Genomic DNA, 25,066 nt, shown 5'->3' with positions numbered 1-25,066 from the left:
CCTTCCTTCCTTCCTTCCTTCCTTCCTTCTTTCCTCCCTCCCTCCATCCCTCCCTCCCTCCCTCCCTCTCTTCCTCCCTTCTCTTACTTTTTCTTTCTTTCTTTTTTTGAGGCAGGGTCTCACTCTGTCACCCAGGCTGGAGTGCAGTGGCTCACTACAGTCTCAGTTCACTGTTGCCTCAACCTCCCAGGCTCAAGCAATCCTCCCAGCTCAGCCTCCCAAGTAGCTGGGACCACAGGTGTATACCACCATGTCTAGCTAATTTTTATATACTTTCTTCTAGAGATAGCATTTTGCCATGTTGCCCAGACTGGTCTTGAACTCCTCAGCTCAAGTGATCTGCCTGCCTTAGACTCCAAAAGTGCTGGGATTACAGGATTCCCTACTTTTGTTAGAGAAACAATAATTGTATCAGTACTTAGCATGATCTTCCTTTGCATAGATATATTGGGATTGAGCCAGATAGAGCAAGAAGGCAACAGTACATTGTCTCATCATTGAATATAATGAGAAATACCTTCCATGTACTTCCCAGATGTTGGCATACATATTCAGATCTGCAGTTCATGAGGAGAATAAAATTCCGAGCACTTATTTTTTGAGACAGGATCTGACTCTGTCACTCAGGCTGGAGTGCTGAGAGATGATAGCTTACTGTAACCTGGAACTTCTGGGCTTAAGCTATCCTCTCTCCTCAGCTTCCCAAATAGCTGGAACTACAGGCATGTTCCATCAGGCTAATTAAAAAAAATTTTTTTTGTAGATATAGGGTCTTGCTATGTTGCCCAGGGTAGTCTCAAACTCTTGGCCTCAAATGATTCTCCAGCCTCAGCCTCCCAAAGTGCTGGGCTAACAGGCAGAGGCACCATGCCTGGCCAGAGCAAATATTTACGGAACTTCTCGTCTTTGGTAATTAAGTGGAGGTTGTTTTTTCTTTTTCTTTTTTAGTACACCTAATTGAAGTGCTTTAAAATTAACTTTGGTTGAATTGATAGAGATTTCTATTAATTTGTTCATTTTTAAACTAATTAAATAAATATGTATTTGTGAATCACCATGTCTGCCTATTCCCATGATTCTAAACACACTGTAAGAAGCCATATCACCATTGAATAGATCAGTCGAATGGAGATGAATCTATATAAGATTCCTCTACCTGTTCTGGTAACACTGGCTACAACACCACTACAGCAACTGGACACATATTACCTTGACCACTCAGCACCTGTCTTCTAAGAATCACTCCTTAAATCTCTCTCTGCAGTCACGTAATTTCTGTCCCACTTCTATACTGTGACCCTTGGTCATAGCTGATTGGTTTACTGAGTCATGTGTCTCAACCAGGGTCTAACTGTTTTTTCACCAGCAACTGCAAGAGTAAATGAAGGTGCTTAGGCTTATCACTTACAAAACAAAATTATCACTAAATATCTTATTTTCTTTAAATGCAAATTGGGAAACAGAAAGCTGGGATGCAGAGAGCAAGACAAATGAAGCTAACCAGACAAGATCAGTTCTCGTTCCAATGTGTTTCCTGAAGCCTATTTCTGTCATTGGATTTTATCAACTATCCTAATATCCCTCCAATAAATTTCTCATTTTCTTCTTGCACTAGCTAGATTTGGGTTAGTTACTTGAGATTGAAAATTACTAATTAGAAACAAATATGGAAGAACTGGGATACTGCAAAAGATAGATTCTAGCATGTGAGGCTTGAGAAATTCATATGAGACTTGGGAATTCTGCTGCTAGGATGGGAAACTGCAGATGTTGTGCTGTACCAAAGCAGGCAGCTAAACCATCTCCTTTGTCTGTTGGGATTCAGGCCTCATACTCACTGAAGCTGGAGCAAGGAGGCTTTGGGACAACTTCGTAGAATGCTTGTGTGTTTAGATGCTATAAGAAATGTGGCATTCAATGACAATAAAAAGAGAGTAGCTGCCTTTAGGTAGGCCCATTGGAAAGCAGATAAAGGATATTAGAATAAGTGTGTAATCTTTTTTCTTTTTAGTCTCACTCTGTCCCTCAGGCTGGAGTGCAGTGGCCGGATCTCAGCTCACTGCAAGCTCTGCCTTCCGGGTTCACGCCATTCTCCTGCCTCAGCCTCCCAAGTAGCTGGGACTACAGGTGCCCGTCACTGCGCCCGGCTAATTTTTTTGTATTTTTAGTAGAGATGGAGTTTCACAGGGTTAGCCAGGACGGTCTCGATCTCCTGAGCCCGCCTCGGCCTCCTAAAGTGCTGGGATTACAGGCGTGAGGAATAAGTGTGGAATCTTGTGAAGAAAAGCCATTTTCTAGCTGAAGCAAGATGTTAGAAGTTAAAAAGTATGAGATGATCAGAGCCTTGCTGTATTGCAATCACCAAATTTGCTGCAGCTAAAAAAACTAGCTAAAAAGCTAAGTGCATTGTTAAACAAAATGAGGGAACTTTGGCAATTGTAACGAAGATATTTGGCGGAAACTAAAAGAATTAGGAAGCACAAATTTTCTTTCAAAAATCATCTGCTGCAAATTCACTGCCTGTCAAAAGACTCAATGTTTCTCAATGACCAGCACATGGGCCAGAATATAGCCTGGGGATAGGCATGGCATCCTAGAACATATCGACTGGCTTCACTACCACCCCACCCTATTATATAATCCTGAGGCCAATTGTATAAAGTTCAAAGCTAGCAGAAAGGGCAGAATATTCATTTATGTTTCAAAGAAGCCAACAGTGTAGGTCCCTGCTTCAACTACAGATTCAGAGTATGGATGGCAAACCCTTCTGTCATGGGTATTGTCCCCAAAATAAGATAAACCAACAGCTTACTACAGTTAAGGGAGTTGTATTGCAAAAAAAAAATCAAGCCTTGCACATAAGATACTGAAATTTCTTAATCCAAAAGCAACCTCCAGGAACTGACAGTGCATGGACTATTGAGGTAGAATGGCCCTCCCACAGAAAAATACTTTATTCTCAGGAAAAACCCTAAAAATCTGCATAAGGGAACTCTTAGTAGCAGCTAGAACCTGAGACAACCAGATGATCTCAGCAAAGAACTCACTCGACTCTAAAAACTGTCATATGGTATTTTTAACAATTAAGACACAAACAGAAAAAAGAAAATATCTTATCCAAGACCACAAAACTATTAGAACTGAACTATAAACATAGGTATCTTAGTTCTGGAAACCCCATACCTATGGCATTTAGTGGTTCTATTTTTCCCATCAAGATGAATCTAGAAGATGAATTCTGGTTCTACTATTCATATGATGTGTAATATTAGACAAGTTACTTAACCTTCTTGGGCCTCAGTTTCCTCTTTTTAAAGTGGGAAAGATAATAACATTGACTACCTTAAGGAGTAATTAAGAGGATTATATGAATAAATAAATGTAAAGCCCTTAGGATAATGCTTGGTACTTCTACTCTGTTGTTGCTGGTGTTACTTATTGATATGGTTTGGCTGCATCCCTACCCAAATGTCATCTTGAATTGTAGTTCCCATAATCCCCACATGTCATGGGAGAAACCTGGTGGGAGGTAATTGAATCATGGAGGTAGGTTTTTCTTGTGCTGTTCTCATGATAGTGAATAAGTCTCATAAGATCTGATAGTTTTATAAAGGGCAGTTCCCCTGCACACACGCTCTTGTCTGCTGCCATGATGTGACTTTGCTCCTCATTAGCCTTCTGCCATGATTGTGAGGCCTCTCTAGCCATGTGGAACTGTGGGTCAATTAAACCTCTTTCCTTTAATAATTACCCAGTCTCAGGTATGTCTTTATTAGCAGCATGAGAACTGACTAATACAGTAAATTGGTACTGATAGAATGGGGTGTTGCTATAAGGATGCCCCAAAATGTGGAATAGACATTAAAACTGGGTAACAGGCAGAAGTTGGAGCACTTTAGAGGACTCAGAAGAAGACAGGAAAAGTGGGAAAGTTTGGAACTCCCTAGAAACTTGGAGGGCTCAGAAGATAGGAAGACATGGAAAAGTTAAGAACTTCTAGAGATTTGTTGAATGACTTTGACCAAAATGCTGATAGTGATATGGACAATAAAGTCCAGGCAGAAGTGGTCTAAGATGGAGATGAGAAACTTGTTCAGACCTGGAGTAAAAGCGACTCTTGCTATGCTTTAGCAAAGAGCCTGGCAGTATTTTGCCCCTGCCCTAGTGATCTGTGGAACTTTGAACTTGAGAGAGATGATTTAAGGCATCTGGCAGAAGAAATTTCTAAGCAGCAAAGTGCTCAAGAGGTGACTTGGGCACTGTTAAAAGCATTCAGTTTTATGTATTCACAAAGATATGGTTTGGAATTGGAACTTAAGTTTAAAAGAGAAGCAGAGCATAAAAGTTTGAAAAATTTGCAGCCTGATGATTCAATAGAAAAGAAAAACCAATTTTCTGTGGTGAAATTCAAGCTGGCTCCAGAAATTTGATAACTAACGAGGAGCCAAATGTTAATTGGCAAGACGATGGGATGGGGAAAATGTCTCCAGAGCATGTCGGTTACCTTCACAGCAGCCCCTCCCATCACAGGCCCAGAGGCCTAGGAGGAAATAATGGTTTCATGTGCTAGGCCCAGGGCCCCCCTCCTCTGTGCAGCCTGGTGACCTGCATCCCAGCCACTCCAACTGTGGCTAAAAGGGGCCAAGGTGCAGCTCAGAACATGGTTTCAGAGGGTGCAAGCCCCAAGTCTTGGCAGCTTACATGAGGTGTTGGGTCTTCAGGTGCACAGAAGTCAAGAATTGAGGTTTGGGAACCTCTGCCTAGATTTCAGAGGATGTATGGAAATGCCTGGATGTCCAGGCAGAAGTGTGATGCAGGGGCAGGGTCCTCATGGAGAACTTCTGCTAGGGCAGTGTGAAAGGGAAATGTGGGGTTGAAGCCTCCACACAGAATTCCCACTGAGGCATTGCCTAGTGAAGCTATGAGAAGAGGGCAACCATCCTCCAGACCTCAGAATGGCAGGTCCACCAACAGCTTGCACTGTGTGCCTGGAAAACCCACAGACCCTCAATGTCAGCCCACGAAAGCAGCCAGGGGGAGGTTATACCCTACAAAGCCACAGAAGTGGAGCTGCCCAAGACCACGGGAATCTACCTCTTGCATCAGCATGACCTGGATGTGAGACATAGAGTCAAAGAAGATCATTTTGGAGCTTTAATATTTGACTGCCCTGCTGGATTTCAGACTTGCACGGGGCCTATAGCCCCTTCATTTTGGCCAATTTCTCCCATTTGGAATGACTGTATTTACCCAATGCCTGTACTTCCATTGTATCTAGGAAATAACTAATTTGCTTTTGATTTTACAGGTTCCTAGGCAGAAGGAACTTGCCTTGTTTCAGATGAGACTTTGGACTGTGGACTTTTGAGTTAATGCTGAAATAAATTAAGACTTTGGGGGACTGTTGGGAAGTCATGATTGGTTTTTAAATGTGAAGATGTAAGACTTGGGAGGGGCCAGAGCAGAAATATATGGTTTGGCTGTGTCCCCACCCAAGTCTTATCTTGAATTTTAGCTCCCATAGTCCCCATGCATCATGGGAGGGACCCAGTGGGAGGTAATTGAATCATAGTGGATGTACTGTTCTCATGAGTGAATAAGTCTCATGAGATTTGATGGTTTTATAAAGGGCAGTTCCCCTGCACATGTGCTCTTGCCTGCCACAATGTGAGAGGTTACTTTGCCCCTATTCACTGTCTGCTATGATTGTGAGTCCCCCACAGCCATGCTAAACTATGAGTCAATTAAACCTCTTTTCTTTCTAAATTACTCAGTTATGGGTATGTCTTTATTAGCAGTGTGAGAACAGACTAATATACTTATATTGTCAAATTTTAGGTTTTGCGTCAGGACAAAATGTTTTATTGCTGGTCCAAAGCTTCTACATCCCTAATCAACCTCACTGTGTCTAAAGGATTTACATGGTGAGCTTCCTCAATACTTTTTTTTGCCAGCATTCAACAAACTATTATAAATTAGATCTCTAAGTGGGCCCAAACTTTAAGGGAAGAATTTTGTTGGGGTTAGAATTTGTTTTATGCCTTCTACTAAATTTCTTTAATTCAGACCAATGGAGGATATTAATTTTAATTAGGAAAAAGAAGGAATTATAGAATATTCTACATTTAATTACAGCAAAAATATATTAAAACCATACTTCTTACATGTTACTCAAGTAAATGTGACTTAGTTATTTTTCTCTTGGGATTCACAACTTTGGAGGGGAGATAAATTTATACAAACCTGATACAATATGATAAGGGTCAGGTTCAATAAATATATCCAAACCCATTAGTGGTTTGTGGAGGAGATCACAGAAAACATGTACTTGAGTGGAGTTTTGCAATAGGAATCATGAAGAAATTCTAGGCCAATGTGACAGTGTGAGCAAGGGTGTGAAGATTTTGAAAATTAATTTTGTGTTTGAAGAGTACTGTGGAGTCTGGAGTAGTGACTGGGGTTTGGGGGAATGCAACCAGGAAAGTAGGTTGGATATTGAATAGCATTAGTAAGAAAAAGCTCCTAGGAATTACTTCAATACATAGGAAGTAATATTCTTAATTAGACTAATAAGTTTAGAGAGATGAATATTTCTAAAAGATTTGAAGTCAGTAGGCTGCCTTACATTTCTAAAATATTTCCTTTGAATTGTTATTTACACTACTAACATGCTCAGATACTCTATCTTAGCGTAGAAACTGTGCACTATCAAGATTTACAGTCAAATGCTATTATTCTGAATTATATTAAGGCTCTGTTCATTTCATATTCAACAAATGAGCACCAGTTACTCTTTTTCTTGATCTCATTGGAATTTAAAATTTTTTCATGATATTGTATGCAGCAACATTTCTAACACTGTATTTCATGTAAAAAGCAAAATGTGGTCATAAGAAATTTTTGAAATATCTTAGTCTGTTTTATGTTGCTTTAACAGAATACCACAGGCTGAGTATTTTATGGATAAAAGAGATTTATTTCTTACAGTTATGGAAACTGGGAAGTCCAAGAGCATGGTGTTGGTGTCTGGTGAGGACCTTGTGCTGCATTATTCCATAGCAAAGGGCAGAAGCAGAAGTGAGCACACAATACAGAGAAGGAGGCACCAGGGGCTGTACTTGCTTTATAACAACCCACTCTGGAAATAACTAAGCTGCTCTTGCAATAATGATGTAAATTGATGAGGGTTCTGCCCTCATGACCCAATCATCTCTTATTAGGCCCCACTTCCCAATGCAATAGGGAAAACTTCCAACACATGAACTTTTGAAGGACACATTCAAACCATGGCACGAAAAAATAGAATGAACAAAATTAGCTGGGTCTTGATTGTATGACTTTTCAAGGTCTTTAATATTGCTAATATTTTTTGTGAAACTCCAAAAGGAGATAAAGTAATTAGCAATTTTTAAAATTATGTGACAAATATTTACTTAGTGCACCACTTAGTAACATATTGAGGAAAATCAGCATTCTGTGGAATACTGGATGGCAAAAATTGTGTGAAACCATCCAAGTATCAAATGTTGCAGGTCAAAAAGCAGCCATAGCAGTTGACATACGGGCAGTCATGTGCATATCTGAATAGTGACAATGAATTCCTTTCATTGGAAACCCTTCTTTAAGGTGGTTTGCAGAACAATAATTAATTTTATTATAGCTTGGCTCTTCCTCTAAACCATTATCTTTTCAATAAAATAAACACTGTACAGGTGCTTATTTTTATAATAACTATCTCTTTTATTTACAGGTGTTTCTTAGCTTGGCAATTATATGTTTCTCTTAGTCACAAAGGTTTGTGCTAGTAGGAAAATGGAAAGCACTTTCTGTCATTAGCTATGCATTCCCACGTTCAATAAATACATCCAGACTTATTTTCTTCTATAAGAGAAAAAAACATTGTGTGCAACTTGAGGCAGTGAGGAGTGAAAGTTTTATGAAGAAGAAGTTTCCAAAGCTGGCATAATGTCAGATTTGGAATTTTTTACAAATGCTGAGTTTTGAGTCTTATGAAATACCTCCTAAATCAAAATATGCAAGAGCAGGCTTAGAATTTTTATCTTTAAAAAGCGTCTCAGGTGATTATGATGCACATGGTAGACTGGCAGACTGTAGTGGCCAGTGGAAATTTATTAAAGCTTGACACTTTTGTTCCATAACCTCTTTGAGATTCAGGTGTATGTGACACTTAACTCAGATTTACTTTGCATGCCTTAATTTTTGGAGAATAATATAGTGATATTCCAAAAAGTCTTTTTGATTTTTTTCTCGCTCTTTATGGAACCATATATTGTATATTTAGGTTTCCTCAGCGTTTTGGTCAACTGCATTTTTCATACCATATACCCTTTTAGGAAATCTCATCTAGTCTTGTGGTTTCAACAATCGCCTCTATGCAGATGACATCTTCCCCAAACTTCAGATTCTATATCCAACTCCAGCTAGACTTCTGTACCTAAAAGTCCCATGTAGTGACAAATGTCAAATGTAACTTGCTATCCTCTCACCCCAGTTCCACACTTCATTCTGTGTTTTCTATCTCTCAATTGGTAACATTGCCATCCACTTAGTTATCCAAGTCTAAATCATAGGAGTAGTTATTTTATTCTTCCATAGAGGTCACTTTTATATCCTGATCAATGTCAAGTCCTGTTATTTCCTAAAAATTTATCATATATGTACCTTGATTCTGCATTCCTTGGTTCCCAGGTTCTGGAATCTAGAATTCAGGCAACTAACAAATATTAGAATACTCTTATATAATACTTGTGTACTAATTTTTGACAACATAGTTACGAAAAAAATTAAGAAGCATTTAATTTACTAATAAATTTTCAAATCACAACCCATTTGTAAATTAAATACTGAGTATACTAGTAATTATCAAACAAATCAATAAATGTTTTTAATTTTTATTGTAAAATTTTTATTGTAAAACATTTGGGAAAAGAATGTTTACAATTAGAGTGAAATGAAGAGATAGGCTCTTCTATAGATATTCTGATGGGAATTTCCAGACATTTTCAGAAGACTTAGAAGTTTATGGTTTTGCAAAATGCAATTATTTTAGTAAAACATTTGTTTCCCTCTTGCTTTTTTGGTCCTGTTTTTTTCCCTGATGTATTTTGTGTTTAGTAGGTTAAATGGCTGGTTTCTTTGTTCCTGTGGCATTTGGACTGAGTTCTTGTTAGTGCACATTAGAACTCATTGTGTCTAATAGGTGACTAAATATTTGCTAATCAAATATTCATTACCTACTGTATATGGCTGAGGGTGGAGAAGGGAATTGAGTTCCAAGGGGCCTGATGGGACTTTCTAAGGCTATAAAAATATTGTATCTAAATTGTGGTACTGGTTTCAGGGCTATACACATTTGTCAAAACCCATCCAACTCACTTTATTGTTTAAGTTATGCCGTAATAAACCTGACTTTTTAAAAGGTTCTCAGGCAGAATGTCCCTTATGGGCAGGTCACTCACCTGGGCGAGGCTTGATGACCAGGAGAGGGAAAGAGGCACAAGAGTGGGGCCACTCAGAGGAGTAGTGGGTAGGTTCTGACTGCAGCTCACCACCAGGGAAGGCTGACTGCAGTGGACTTCAGACCTGAGACCTTGCAATGATGGATGGAGACTTTGTCATCTGTTGGCCCCAGGGGAGGTAGCACGTAGCGCCTCCCAAAACCCCGCTAGGTTATGCCCTGGCCGAGGACCATGCAGCCTGAGAGCTTGAGGCTCCCACAAGCTGCTGACATGGGGGCAGCCTCCCTCCTGCTTTTATTGATACTTTAATGGAAGTATGTTGAAGCAGGTTTTGGGTTTATGAATGGATTGAAAAGAGGAGGAAATGAGGGTCAGAGAGATAAAAACAATCTAAGAAAGAGATTACCTATTTATCTCTGAAAAATGCAAGGGAGCAAGTATGAGAATCAGGGCTGCAGTCCACAAAGGAGCACCTATGTGGCAGGGAGAGAAACATTGTGTGACTTTGTCCCAATAGTGGTCCCCAGAGAAGAGTACAGTCCTGGTCATTTCCTAGCATAGGGGGAAAAATGCAGATGTGGCTTATTTTAAAAATGGTTTTTGATGGACACTCACCAACCACACAAACCCACAAAATACAATTCTGTACAAAGACATTCAGTCCCATTCATGTTATACTGCTGAAGAATGAGTTTCAGAAGAGATGATCTATCACACGAGTAAAGAAACCTTTATGTGATACAATGTGACCACTGCACAGAGACAAACTCGAAGAGGGTGGAGAATGATGGTTTTGATTCTTTGAAGAGTTTTCCTCAAAAATGCTTTTCTGTGGGTGGCATTTTAAAAAAAATCCATCTAGTTGTCTTTGTCTGCAATTCTATACCAGATATATCATAGGAAGGTTTTGTTTCAGCCTGGAAAGTGAAATTCTGGACTTGGATACTTAAAATGTAAAATCCAAAGAGGTCAGCTGCTCATAGGAGAAGATTGGGAGTAAATGGACCACCTAGCAGGATTCAAAGCCACGAGATTAGAGACTGGGAAGCATCTCTTAATTTTCAAAAATTCAGATGGGAGTGTTGGGGGAGAACCTCTAAGAATGAGAAGAGGAAAAATTAAGGCTATAAATTGTCATTCTTTTTGTCTTCTCATCTTTCCCAACACAGACATCCACCCTACCCTGAACCATCTTATTTATTTTTGTTTATCATCTGTTTGCATAGTTTATATCTAGTCGCAGCATTTCTTTGCAACCCAGAAGTACAATGAGGGTAGGAGGCAGAGAAACAAACCCTTTCCATTCTACCTGTTTCTTTCTTGTTGATTCATTCATTCACTTAAAAAATATTTACTGGCAGGGCACAATGGCTCATGCCTGAAATTACAGCACTTTGGGAGGACTGGGTAGGAGGGTCACTTGAAGCCAGGAGTTTGAGACTGGCCTAGACAACATAGCAAGAGCCCATCTCTATAAAATAAACACTGCACTCCAGCTTGGACAACAGACTGAGAGTCTGAATCAAAATAAGTAAATAAACAAATAATAAAAAGAAAAATAAAGAATTGATAAAATGAACTTCATCTCTCATTCAGCCCCTTGTAAAATTGTGTGGAGACTGCAATTTATTATATTAATAAATACGTGAGCCTAAAATAAAATAAAATAAAATAAAATAAAATTAGTTGGGTGTGGTGGCACATGCCTGTAGTCCTAGCTACTGGAGAGGCTGAAGCAGGAGGATCAGTTGAGCAGAGGAGTTTAAGGCTGCAGCGAGCCATGACCACACAAGCTATTGTGTGTTAGCCTGGGTGACACAGTGAAACTGTACCTCAAAAAAAAAAAAAAAGAATCTGCTCATTGCCTCTGATTAGCCAAGTGCTGTTGTAGGTGTGCAGGATACATCAGTGAACAAATAATAATACATTCTTTCCCCCAAGGAGCTTACATTATAGTCAGGGTCAAAAACCAAAGGAACAAAAAATAAGCAAAAAACAGTAACAATAAGCAAAAATAAATAAAAATAGTTAAATTGCTATTTATTAAAATAAATATAATATTAATTAGCTATCAATTAAATAATTTACATATTATAAATTTAAGCATTTATCATTTATAATGATAAATATAATAAATTTAATAATAAACATTAAAAATAAATGTTACCTAGTTTGCTGGGAGATGAAAAGAGCTGTTATGCATTAAATCGTGTTCCCCATTCCAAAATTCATGTTGAAATTTTAACACCCACTTCCTCAGAATGTGATATTTGGAAATAAGGTTGTTGCAGATATTATTGTGAAGTTAAGATGAAGCAATTTGGGTGGGCCCTAATGCAGTATGACTAGTGTCCTTATAAAAAAAAGAAATTTGGACAGAGAGAAGCAGACTCTCATACAGGAAGGATGCCATGTGAACATAAAGGCAGAGTCTGGGTGATGAATCTGTAAGTCAAGGAACACCAAAGTCTGCCAGCAACCACCAGAAGCTAGGAGAGAAGCATGGGATGGTCCCTCTCACAGCCCAGAGAAGGAACCAACCCTGCCCTTGGGAGTTCTGACTTCCCACCTCTACAACCATGAGACAATGAATTTTTGTTTCTTGAGCCACTCTCTTGATGGCATTTTGTTATGGCAGCCCTAGCAAACAAATACCAGGGCTATGAAAAATTCAGAGGACATAAGGCGTATTGGAAATTCTTCATAGGATTCCATTAGTCATTTTTCATATAGGGAAACCAAGAGGTAACAGATGATTTTCTTGACTACCCTCACCTACTAGGAAAACCTGATTGTTGGTTCCCCCTCCTTCCCTCTCCCAAGCACTTTGTAGACATCTCCATAATGGCTCCTATATTAGTCTGTTTTCACACTGCTATGAAGATACTACCTGAGACTGGGTAATATATAAACAAAAGAGGTTAAATTGACTCACAGTTCCACATGACTGAGGAGGCCTCAGGAAACTTACAATCATGGCAGAAGGTGAAACAGAGGCATCTTTTTATATGGTGGCAGGAGGGAGAGAGTGCAGGGGAAACTTTTAAAACATCAGATCTCATGAGAACTCCCTCACTAACATGAGAACGGCGTGGGGAAAGCCACTCCCATGATCTAATCACCTCCCACCGGGTCCCTCACTCGACTTGTGGGGATGACAATTCGGGGTGAGATTTGGGTGGGGACACAGAGCCAAATCATATTGGATCCATCAAACTGTATTGAGTGATTTATTTCTGTCTTCATCTATCTCTCCCTCACCATCTATCTCAATGAGGGACCATCTCATTCTCCTTCCTGTGTTTTAATTTCTAGCACATAACCTGTACTTGGTAAGTGCTCAATATGTGTTAATTAAATAGATGGTGAATGCATATAAATTCTATGAGAATTTAATGTGTGCAAGTTTCTTATGGTCTTATAATTAATATAATTTGATATAGATGAAATTCATAACTCATTATGAAACGGGGCATTGGCAGCTGCCTCTCTTGGGTGGAACATATATTCTGAAGCAGTGAGGAATGTTGGGGACTAGCATGATCTCAGAGCTCCTTGCCTGCTATGGGAAGCTTGTGCCTGTTTCCCACCCCAAAACCAGAGATGACAATAACACTGCCTATCTCACATGTTGTTCTGAGAGCTAACACATAGAATGAATGCTTCAAATAATACTGACCTTGAGAGAGTCCTCAAAGAGTACCAACCATTATTATGGCTGTTCACAGAGGTTCACTTGAGAAGACTTCTAAAGGCATTCAATAATTTGGGTGCCTGGGTCACTGTGGATGAAATGAGGGTCCAGAATTGTCTTGCCGCTCATTCGGTTGACAGTCTAATGGGGAAAGCAAAGAGTAACAAAATAATTACAAATAAATGAACAATGCAGGTATGATCATTGCTGTGAAGGAGAGAGACTTAGTGCTTGGAGACCACTGATAGGGGACTTAACTGATACGCAGGGTCAGGGAGAATGAGTTGAGATGTCAGATATGAGTAGGAATTGCCTACTGAGGATGGGAGGAACAGTACTCCTGGGGGAATGAATGGATAGGAGCCCTGAGGAGTAGGAGCTTTTCTTGTTTATGGAAGGGAAAGGAGGCCAGTGTGCCTGGGGTGCAGCAAATGAGAGGAACACGGCTCAAGGTGAGGCTGAGCAAAAACATGGCAGACAGCTCACACAGAGCTTTTGTCACCTTGCTAATTATTTGGCATAATGGAATCTGAGTGAGGTATTGGGGGTGAATTGTGAGGAACAACGTGCTCAGAGTTTCATTTTGAAAATCATTCAGGTTGCAGTGTAGAGAATGACTAAGAAGCACAGAGTGAATGCAGGTAGACTCCATCAGAGGGAGGGGTGATGGTCGCTTGGGCTTAAGTGATAGTTTGTAGAAATGGAGAGAAGCGCTAGATTGAAGATGGGTGGTGACAGAAAGGGGGCTATTGAAGACCAGGGCAGGTTGCTGACTTTGTCACTAGTATCATGGTTACAAAGGGTCTCACTCATGAGACCACGCACTGAAGAGAACTGATTTTGAATATTTTGACTATAAGGTACTTTTGAGACATCCAAGTGAAAATGTCCAGGCGTCAGTAGAGCATATGGGCTGATCGTGCAGAAAAGAATCATATAAACATGAGGCATTCGGGCTTCCATTGCCCTGAGGGAAAGATGTAAGGGAATGAGTATTTTGTGGTCTGACTATAGCCCCCTAATTGCAGAGCTAGTCCCTGGGAAAGAGATAGACCAACCGGCCTAATGTGTCATACTTTCTTCCTTTCCAGCTATTTCTATTTTGAGTCCCCAATACACTAGGTGGCCCAAACTTAACCACAGTCAGTCAGAGACCTAGGAATTTCTTGAGACCTGTGTCTAAATGGAAGGCTTGAGTGGTGCGTCTGCCTTTGGCTCTGTGGGCCTGGATTCAATGTGCAGCCCTTCCATTCTCATCAGGACTCTACTACGGGAGAGAGGTAGTTCATGCCCTCTGCTCCCAGGCACGTCAAATTTCTGCCATCTTCCCATCTGGTGTAAAGCCAAGCTCTATACCAGGAACTGAGAGACGGTTTCTCATCCAGTCTCTCCAAAACCTCTCGAGGATCCTGCCATCTTTTAGGGACTCCAGCCCCATAAAATGGGTGGAGCAAGGCTCAGCTCTCTTGTGGAATAGGCTCCTAATCTGCTTTTTTTTTTTTCTTTGCCAGGATTATTCTTTTTCCCCTAAGACTTTAGATTTTAAAAACCAAAGCAAGGAAGACTCTGTTTTTCCTTCTACTTCATATTGTACCATTCTCTGAGGAGACAAGTTCAGAGAGCCTAGATCCTCAAATGGAAATTGGAAAGAGAGGATCAATGTTTTAAAAATGTCTTCATGCCACAGCTAAGAGAAAAAGTTCCCTTTTACCCCTTTGAGATGATTTTATGATCAGATCAAACAGTGTAGGTTATAATGAAAAATAGTTACATAATGAATCTTGAGGCCAGAGACTCTGTGTGTTTATATGTCCACATGAAATGGTATATGCCATTTTCCTTTTCGTTCCTTCTTAACTGAATTTAATTAGAGTTCTGTGAGGCAAAACTAACTAAAACTGCAAAATTCCCTGAGATTCATGACATTAAAATCATTGTTTCCTTGCCGTCAAGGCCTACAGGTTAAGACTATTGCAGTCATATTTTATCTTACATGGTTTTTCAGCTTCCAAGAGCCACCAGGAGCCATTTATTGGTTTTCAGCACTAACATAGAATGAGGTTTGAATGTAATATAGCAGCATTAAAAGTGTCACCACATCCTTGTTATGTTGTTTAAACACGAATAAATATTCCAGGGAAAAAGAAAAATACTAGATTGGATTTTCATGATGCTAAGGCAGATTTATACTATCTAACCTAATGAAAAATAAATCATAAATGTTTACATTTAAATATATTCTACATTTCTCTAAGCATATGAGAGAAAAACAAATAAATAGTTTCCAGATCATCAGAGTAGTTACAGCACCTCAATCATCAGAGTATAGTTACAGCACCTCAATATTTTCAGTTTAGGAAGTTACACTTTGGACCTCAGGATATGATTGGCTATTCACAGTGTGAAACTAGATTAAAAGTGTCTTAGTTTATCATGTCACTTCATAAATAAAGGAGTCTGCAGGACAGAAGGTTAAAAGAATAATATAAGTAATAGAATATAGCCTGATTCTTTGGAATCCCCTAACTAGTTTTTATAACCCACTGCAATACTCACTCTTTAGTGCTCTGTATGGATAACTCTTTGGCCATTTTCATAGAATGCTTCAAGAAAGTTATAGTCCCAGAAATTTAAATAGTTACCCTGTGCCAGTAAAATGAAAATAAATTTGCTTTCTTGCTGGGCGCAGTGGCTCATGCGTGAAATCCGAGCATTTTGGGAGGCTGAAGAGGGAGGATTGCTTGAGCCCAGGAGTTCCAGACCAATCTGGGAAACATAGTGAGATTCTCGTCTCTCTAGAAACAAAAACAAAAAACAAAAAAGAAAAGAAAAAATTGCTTTGCTGAAAGAGGGTAAGCAAAAGTATGCTGTGCAAGATATTTTCTATTATTATCTGTACTTTTTTGCAAGATAAACAAACTTCAGTAGAAAATAGACGGAAACAGATATTCTAGTGTTCTATAAATTCTTTCTGAGAACTAGTAAGAGGCTGTAACATATCCTTTGTAAAAGATCATAGGTGAAAATAAATTTACAAAACTCCTTTGTTAATTGAATAAAAGAAAGCACTCATATTTTCCATTAACTTAGAATTTTCATCTTTGCATTCTTTAACACATTTACATTGTTTACTTCAAATGCCTTTGACTGATTTTTCTAAAGTTTTTCCTAACATAGAAACATCTTTTGGCATAAGGTTGCTGGCCTAACCTACAGATTATCATATTCATTGCTCTAATCTGTATCAGGAACGGGCATGATGCCTTAGACACAATTAAACTCTAGCTAAAATTTCCAGTGCCCAAAGAAGAAAAGAAAGGTGTTTTAACATTGGCTCACTAAGATCAGGGACATATCTAGTTTTTTATTTTAAGACTTGCTAACTTTTCTTTTTAGTAAGTCAAATATATGTATTTTTATCCAATAAGAAACATTGTGTTTTAATTTTTTAACTAAGAAATAAGTTCTTATGAAGAGAAAGATAACATTCACTTTGTGGCATTCCATGGAAAAGAAACTGAGCTACTCAAACCTTCCCATAAATCTCTGGTTAGCCACAAAGCCAGTACCCTGGCGAATGGATAGAACCTACATTTCCAAGTTTACCCAATAGAGAAAGATGCTGCTTGAAGTTTTAAAAACCATTTGTGGCTAAATTTTTAAAGTAAAAACAAAGGCCAATCTAACCTGAACCTGACACCAGTAGCTGTCAGATCTAACACGTGATTGGCATATTCTTTTTTTTTTTTTTTTTTGAGATGGAGTCTCACTCTGTCACCAGGATGGAGTCCAGTGGTGCGATCTCGGCTCACTGCAACCTCCGCCTCCCAGGTTCAAGCAATTTTCCCGCCTCAGCCTCCCGAGTAGCTGGGACTACAGGCACATACCACCACGCCCAGCTAATTTTTGTATTTTTAGTAGAGATGGTGTTTCACCATATTGGCCAGGATGGCCTTGATCTCTTGACTTCGTGATCTGCCCACCTCTGCATCCCAAAATGCTGGGATTACAGGCATGAGCCACTGTGCCCTGCAGGCATATTATTTTCTTCAGTCCACTTACTATAAATTTCAACTATTTTATTTAGATCTTCTTACTCTTTTTCTTTTGATCTCTATAACTAGAATATAAGAGACAATGTCTAGCACAATGTTTTATTTCCTGTACTAGCAGAGTAGCTGGCACACAACAAATAGGCCTGTTAACTATGCTTCCCTTTTATCTTTATCTTTTTGGACTGCCATTTTTTACAGAGTGCTTCAAGAAAGTTATAATCCAAGGAATTTAAAATTTATGTAGGTTGACATAAAATCAGCATGTCCTTCGTGTCTGCCAAAAAGTCATCTGCAGGCAACAAGGTAAATGAAACCCAATGTCACAAGGGAGGATACTGACAGACGGTAGCACAGTGAGAGAATGAACTGGTGATAGGACCCAATTGCTATAGGTATTAGAAAAAAAATGAAAATTGTACACTTTATAAAATTGATGTAAATATCTTGAAGGACAAAAACAGTGTTTCCTGTTTGCAAGGATGTAGGAGGCAGGGGTGAGCTACAGCTTTACTTGTTTCTAGAAGCAGAAGTATGGCCAAATGGAATGTCACATAGACAAGCCATGTTTCCAAGAAGCAGTGCTTCTCTATGGCAGTAGGAAAGAGAACAGTATTTGAGTTTTGTGTGTGTGTGTGTGTGTGTGTGTGTGTTGGGTGTCGGGGTAAGGGAATATCACCTATCTCAATGGTTTGGGAAATAGTAAAAGCTGTATAAACTCTCTCACAAATTCCTAGATCATAAGAAAAATCCCAGATATCCTGTAACAAGGTCCTGACCTCTACCTTTCCCATAAACTTCCTTCAAAGAGCTGGTTCAGAAATCCAGCAAAGAAAGAAAACACTTTAATAATAAATAATTAAAAGGGACTAGTACAGAACCTATATGGAAAATCTTTTTTAATTGTGTACTTTGCAGTTTTATGGGTACACAGTAGCTATATATATTTCTGGGGAACATGAGATATTTTGATACAGGCATACAATGTGTAATCATCACATCAGGGTAAATGGAATATCCAATACCTAAAGCATTTATTATTTCTTTGTGTTACAATGTTCCCATTGTACTCTGGTAGTTATCTTAAAATGCACAATAAATTATTTTTGACTGTAGTCACCCTGTTGTGCTATCAACCACTAGATCTTATTCATTCTATCTAACTATATTTTTGTACTCAGTAACCATCCCCACTTTTCCCCGTGTTCCTCACTACCCTATCCAGGCTCCGATAACCATCATTTTACTCTCTATCTCCATGAATTCAATTGTTTTAACATTTAGCTTCCACAAATGAATGAGAACATATGAAGTTTGTCTTTGTGGGCCTGGCTTATCTCACTTAACGTAATGCCTTCCAGTTCCATCCACGTTTTTGTAAATGACAAGATCAGATTTTTTTATGATGGAATAGTATTCTATTGTGTGTAAGTATCAAATTTTCTTTATCTATTTACCTGTTAGTGGGCACTTAGGTTGCTTGCAAACCTTGGCTCTTGTGAAAAGTGCTGCAGTAAACATGGGAGTACAGATAACCCTTTGATGCACTGATTTCCTTTCTTTGGATATAGATCTAGTAGTGAGACTGCTGGATCATATGGTAGTCTTATTTTTAGTTTTTGAGTAACCCCCATGCTGTTCTCCATAGTAGCTATACTAATTTGCATTCCCACCACCAGTGTACAAGTGTTCCCACTTCCCAACATTGTTGCCAGTATTCTATACAGAGATTCTTTTAAAAAATCGGAAAGGAAAAGCAAAAAAAGTAATTGATAAAGAGCACTCATCAGAAAATTATTGCCATGGAACAGATAGATATTGTGAACACGTATTTTGCCATGATTTTAAACAAATACAATGAGTTATTAATTGCTTTTATAAAGCAAGATACAAAATAAACATGCAAAAACCCATGGAATAAATGGCATAAGGATGTGAAATTAGCTGGCACGGCACATGAAAAAGTGAAAGAAAGAATAATTAAAACAATCATGGTAAAATTAAAAGGACCTGAAAAGAGAAAAACTGTTGTAGAAAACACAATAAGTGACATAGAAGATAAAAATGAAAAATAGTCAAATTGAACTGAAAATAAAAATGTTAGAAAGAGTAAAGAAACTATGATAGATACAGAAAGTAGGCAATAGAGCCTTAAAATACTCATGATCAGGGAGAACAAAGAAGAAAGCAAAATGTGGAACAGAAACAAAAACATGTCAGAAAGCATTTTTGATGTCAAAGGAAACTTGATCTAGTATTGAAAAGGCACATCATGAGTCATAAAAAGTTGATGAAAAATGATCAGCCCTGAAGAATATTAAATTTATTGGACTTCAAAAATAAATATTTTGATATCTAGGCCAAAAAGATCAACTAACTTATAAAAGAAAATAAAATCAGGCTAAACAAAATTGCATCTCAGAAAATAATGTAATAATAACTACCAAATTCTCAAAGAAAGAAAATATGACCCAAACATTTTATAGATTGTCAAACTGTAACTTGTATATAAAGAAAAAAGATCAACTGTTTTAAAAAATGCCAAATGCAAGAACACATATTCCTCAAGGAGAAGTTCCTTAAAGTCTTTTTGAAAAATTCGTACATAACAAACTATATCCCACCTAAAGATGATTGGAACACAGAAACAAATGATTAGTAGTGAGCATTGACTGAATTAATAAATTAAGTCTAAATTAAAACTAAGTGAATTAAAACTTAAATAAAAGTGGAAACTAAGAATAATTATGGAATGTAAATATTGTGTGTTCTGATAATGCAGAAATGAGCTAACTAAAAAATTGAGAGGCAAAAGAAGAAATAAAAGATTTGCAGTCAAATATGTATTCTGACTTCTACATCTGTCATATTTGGAAATAACAGAATGACACTGAAGCTAACAAACCAAGTAACAAAAGTAACAGAAATGAAGAATAACTTTGACAGGCTCACCAGTAGACTCAACACAGCTGAAGAAAGAAGGTGTAAGTTTAAAGATAGGTAAACTAAATTTGCCCAAACTGAGATACACAAAAAAAGAGTGATAAAAAAGAACAGAGTGTTCAAGTGCTGTAAAACAATATCAAAAAGTATAATATGCATGTAATTCAAATCCCAGAAGAAGAAGCGAGAATGAGGCAAAAGAAATATTTAAAGAGAAAATGGCCATGTGTTTTTTTCAAACAATAAAATTAATAAAAGATACCAAACCTTAAGCTCTAAGACATCAAGCTCAGAGGACATCAAGTAGGATAAATAACAAATAGAAAATACACTTAGGTACATTATATTCAAACTTTAAAACCAAAGATAAAGAGAAAATCTTGAAGGCAGAAAGAGGCATGAAAGACACATTACGCACATAGAAACAAAGATAAGATTGTAGTAGACTTTTCTTCATAAACCATGCAAACCAAAAGACAGTGGAGTGGCATTTTAACATATTGAAAGAAAAAAACTGTTAACCCAGAATTCTTTACTCAAATTTAAAAATCTTTCAAGGCCGGGTGTGATGACTCACACCTGGAACCCCAACACTTTGGGAGGCCAAAGCAGGAGGATCACTTGAACCCAAGAGTTCAAGACCAGCCTGGGTAACAAAGTGAGACATCTCAAATTTTTTAAAAAATTTTAAAAATAAAAAGAATAAAGAAAAAAAATTCAAAAATAAGACAAATAAATACATTTTCAGATTAAAAACAAAAACTGAAAGAATTCATTTCCAGCAGATGTGTACTATAATTATTGTTACAGTAAATTATTCAGAAAAAAAAGATACCAGGAAGAATTTTGAATGTATATAAAGAAATAAAAAATGCTGAAAATGGCATGAATGGAAGATAAATATGTTTATTATATTCTTATTTATAATAGACTCTAAAACTTAGTAGACTGTCTAAAGTAAAATGAGTGGCAATGTATTATGTTTATAGCATATGCAAAAGTATGTATGATTAAAAATAACATAAACGATGGGAGAAAGATATTGAGAGTACACTGTTGTAAGGCCATTATGTAACATGTGATGCTATATAATATTATGAATTAGGCTGCAATTAAATAAAGATGTATACTATATATCCTAGGACAAGTATTAAACTTTTTATTTAAAATATAATAAGCAAATACATTAGATTAAAATGAAATGATAAAATAAACTCCATCCAAAAGAATGCAGAAAAACAAGGGAAAAGAAAAAAACAAATAGAACAAATAGAAAACTGCTAGTAAATTAATAGATTACATTTCAACCATACAAGTAATTATATTAAGTGTAAAGTGGTATAAACACGTAAATAAAATAACAGAGATCATCAGACTGGATTTTTTTTTAAAGAGCAAGACACAACTATATGCTATCAACAGGAAATCTACTTTTAATATAAAGACAAAGAAGTTAAAGGTAAAAGGGTGAAAAAAGTTGATCAATCCAAAGGTAATTTTAAAAAGCCTTGATTGGCTGTATTAACATCAGAAAATGTAGACCTCAGGACAAGGAATATCACCAGTAATAAAGAGAAGCATTACACAATAATAGTGAGGACAATTTGCCAAGAAGACATAACAACTTTAAATGTGTATGTACCTAACAGAGTTTCAAAATGTATGAAGTAAAAACTTACAGAACTGAAAAGATAAATAGAAAATCCCCAATTCCTTGGAGGCTTCAGTACTTCAACATTTTAATCAATAGAAGGTGTAGAAATGTGTATTCCAGGCTATCATTCATGTAAAATGTGTAAATAGCAAATCCACTAGTTAAGCAGACAATCATCAGGGGAACTAAATGTTGCTTTCCCATTCATGTAAACATCTCCTGTCTCTAAAGTGATTCTATTCAAATCAGCCCCCTTACTTGACTTGGGGTTCCCAAAATGGGAAAATGAAGTTGTTGGCAGCTAACTCTTGAAAGCTCGTCTGCAATAGAAGAGAATGAGGCCAAACTACAAACGGAAGCAGAGCCAATAAATGGATATCTTGTTGTCGAGACCCTATTAACCATGTTTGATTTCCTGATACATTTTCAATCACTGTTCTAGGCATTAGAGATAAAATAGTGAGCAAAAGCAATCACACCCCTGCTTTCATGGAGCTCATTCTCTGTGGAAGAGACAAGACAGAAATAAACATGTAAATTAATGTGGTTTGTGTATATGTGTGTGTGTGGACGCATGCCAGACTGCCAGCATGCATTATAATCTCAGATGGTGGTAAATGCCATGAAGAAAAATAATGTATATGAAGGGTGGCGTGGGAGGGAGGGTTGTTAAAGAATGACTGAGATGGAGGCATACTCTTTTATAGCGTGGTCACAAAAAGATTTTCTGGTAAAGTAAACACACACCTGAAAGAAATGATAATGCAAGCCACAAGTATATCTAAGGAAATGCAGTGAAAGCAAAAGAACAGTAGCAATGAGTCCAAAATAGAAGCATGTTTGATATTTTCAAGGAATGGCAAGAAGGTGGTGTGGTCAGTAGGCAGAGAGTTAGGTGAATAGTGTTTCATTTTTTTTTTAAGGCTAGTCAAGAGAAGCAGTGGGAGTGCAGAAGAACAAAGACATCTGTAACTGGTTGTGATCAATCAGTTGTAAACCGCACTGCACTCGGACCAGCTGAGGTGAATAGTGTTAATATTTCAATGAATGAATGCATCTGACTTATTTGAACACTATCCTACTGATGAGCATTTGCAAACAGTGCTGCAGTGACTAAACTCGTATGTACATCATTTTAAATGTTCAAGTTTATGTTAAGATAAATTCACAAAAGTGAAATTTCTTGGTGAAAGGACATCTTCAGTTGTAATTTTGCTAATTTCTGCCAAAATGCCCTTCATGGGAGTTGTAACAATTTTTATTTCCACCAACAATGAATGAAGTTGACGATTTTCTTGCAGCCTCCCCATCCCAAAATACTGCTTTAATGGTAACAGCTTTTTTTCTCTGTGCCAGGAACTGTTGTAAGTATGTAACATAAATGTATACACTGAATACTTAAAATAACCCCAGTATGAGTATAATTATGATTCCCTTTTCACAAATGAGGAAACTAAGGAAAGAGAGGTCAAGACATGTTCAAGGTCACTCTATGCATAGGACTCAGAGCCCATGTACTCCATCTCCAGTCACAGGCTCTTCACCAGTACTCTATAGAGTCTCCTTAACCAACTTTTTGTCTTATGCGTATATAAGAGGTGAAAATGGTATCTGGATGTGTTTTTCATTTCTCTCATGGTAGGGGATAGCATGTTACATGATTAGACTGAAATTATAATTTACAGTTTCCTGAGTTGTTTCTATCCTTTACCAATGTTGTAAAGTGATTGTGTTTTTATTAATTTGTAGAAACTGTGTATAGTGTAGATAGAAGCTCTTTGTCTGCAATATGAGTGACATGCAAATATTTCCCATAATTTGTTCCATATTTCCCCGCCATGAATAAGCACTTAATTTATATGTTACCAGTATGGGTCTGATTGTATATGTTTTTTGAAATAGTTGGGGGAAACCGCCTGTTTATATACTACTGGGAATTGTTACGCTGATCTTTGGGGTGTCAATTTTCTGGCTGGAAACCTTCATGGCTGGCGGTGCCTTTGACCAAGTTCTTGTCCAGCATCAGGAAGAATGAGGTACACAGACAAGCAAAGGGTGAAAAAGACAAAGATGAGCTTTAGTAAGTGTTTATTAAGTGTCAGCACAGCTCAGAGGAGACCTGCAGTGGGTAGATCCTCTCTGTAGGCAGGTCATCCACTTGAGTGTTCAGCTCTCAGCAGAAAGAGGCCCTGGAGAGGGCAGCTCCTCTCTGCTACTGGTCATTTGGACATCTGCTGCTCTCAGCAGACAGAAGGCCCTGGATAGAGTTGCTCCTCTCTGCAGCCAGTATTCCCAATGCCTCTGTGGGTTTCTGAAGCTCTCAGCAGAGAAGGTAGTTCCTGTCTGCAGCCTGTCCTCCTGTTGTCTCCTGCTATCAACAGGGAAGGTAGCTCCTCTCTTGCTATCAGCAGAGAGAGTAACTATTCTCTATAGTTGACCATCCTGTTCAGTCCTTTCTTCATTATCTGCACTGCTCTGGCTGAGCCCAGGGCTTTTATGGGCCTCAGAGAAGGGAAGCGCATGCTAATTAGTCCATGGGAAGCAATGGGTGGGCTTCCCACGAGTTCCACCTCTGGTCTGCAGGACTGGTAGCCCAGCCAACAGGCCTCAGGCCTTCCCTGGTCTGAAGGCGGGACTTCACTGGGGATCCACCCCCTCTGCTCAGGAGCCTATCTGCCTCCCTCGGCCATCTGTGGCACCCAGGCTGCTAGTGCTAAAGGGCACCTGCAGGCCAGTGCTCAGCCACCCTTAGCACCCCTCTCAGCTCCCCCTCCCACACTGTTTGGTGCCCAAAGAATGGAGGGAGCCTAAGTAGTGGGGGGCTGGCTTGTCAATGCTACCTTGAGTGTGCACACACCCAGCCAGGTTGTGACAGCACTTGGGCTTGGCCCCAACCCTGCTCTGAGATCTGAGTGGGCACTGGGAGTGGGGAGAGGCCAGGCAATGCGAGTAGGCACCTCTGAGCCTGCAAGAGCAATGGGGAACCTTTCCATGCCCCCCAAGAGGGCAGGGATGCTTGGGTCTGCAGCACTGGTTTGGGCAACTGCAGCTGTGCCCGGGGGATGGGGCTCCTGCTTGCTCTGTGGAGCAGGAGACCCAGATCACAGCCATGACTTGGGCAGCTCTCCTGCCACTCAATGGAGTGTGGCACCTGGCTGTGCCCCCTTGCAGTCTGGGATGGGGTCTCCAGGGCTTTGCTGGGCCTGGCCCTGGCACTCAGGGGTTGAGCTCCATCACTGTGGCT

Source organism: Piliocolobus tephrosceles, chromosome 3 (genome assembly GCF_002776525.5).
Source record: "Piliocolobus tephrosceles isolate RC106 chromosome 3, ASM277652v3, whole genome shotgun sequence".
NCBI classification, from domain to species: domain Eukaryota; kingdom Metazoa; phylum Chordata; class Mammalia; order Primates; family Cercopithecidae; genus Piliocolobus; species Piliocolobus tephrosceles.
Note: the sequence above shows the minus strand (reverse complement) of the source record.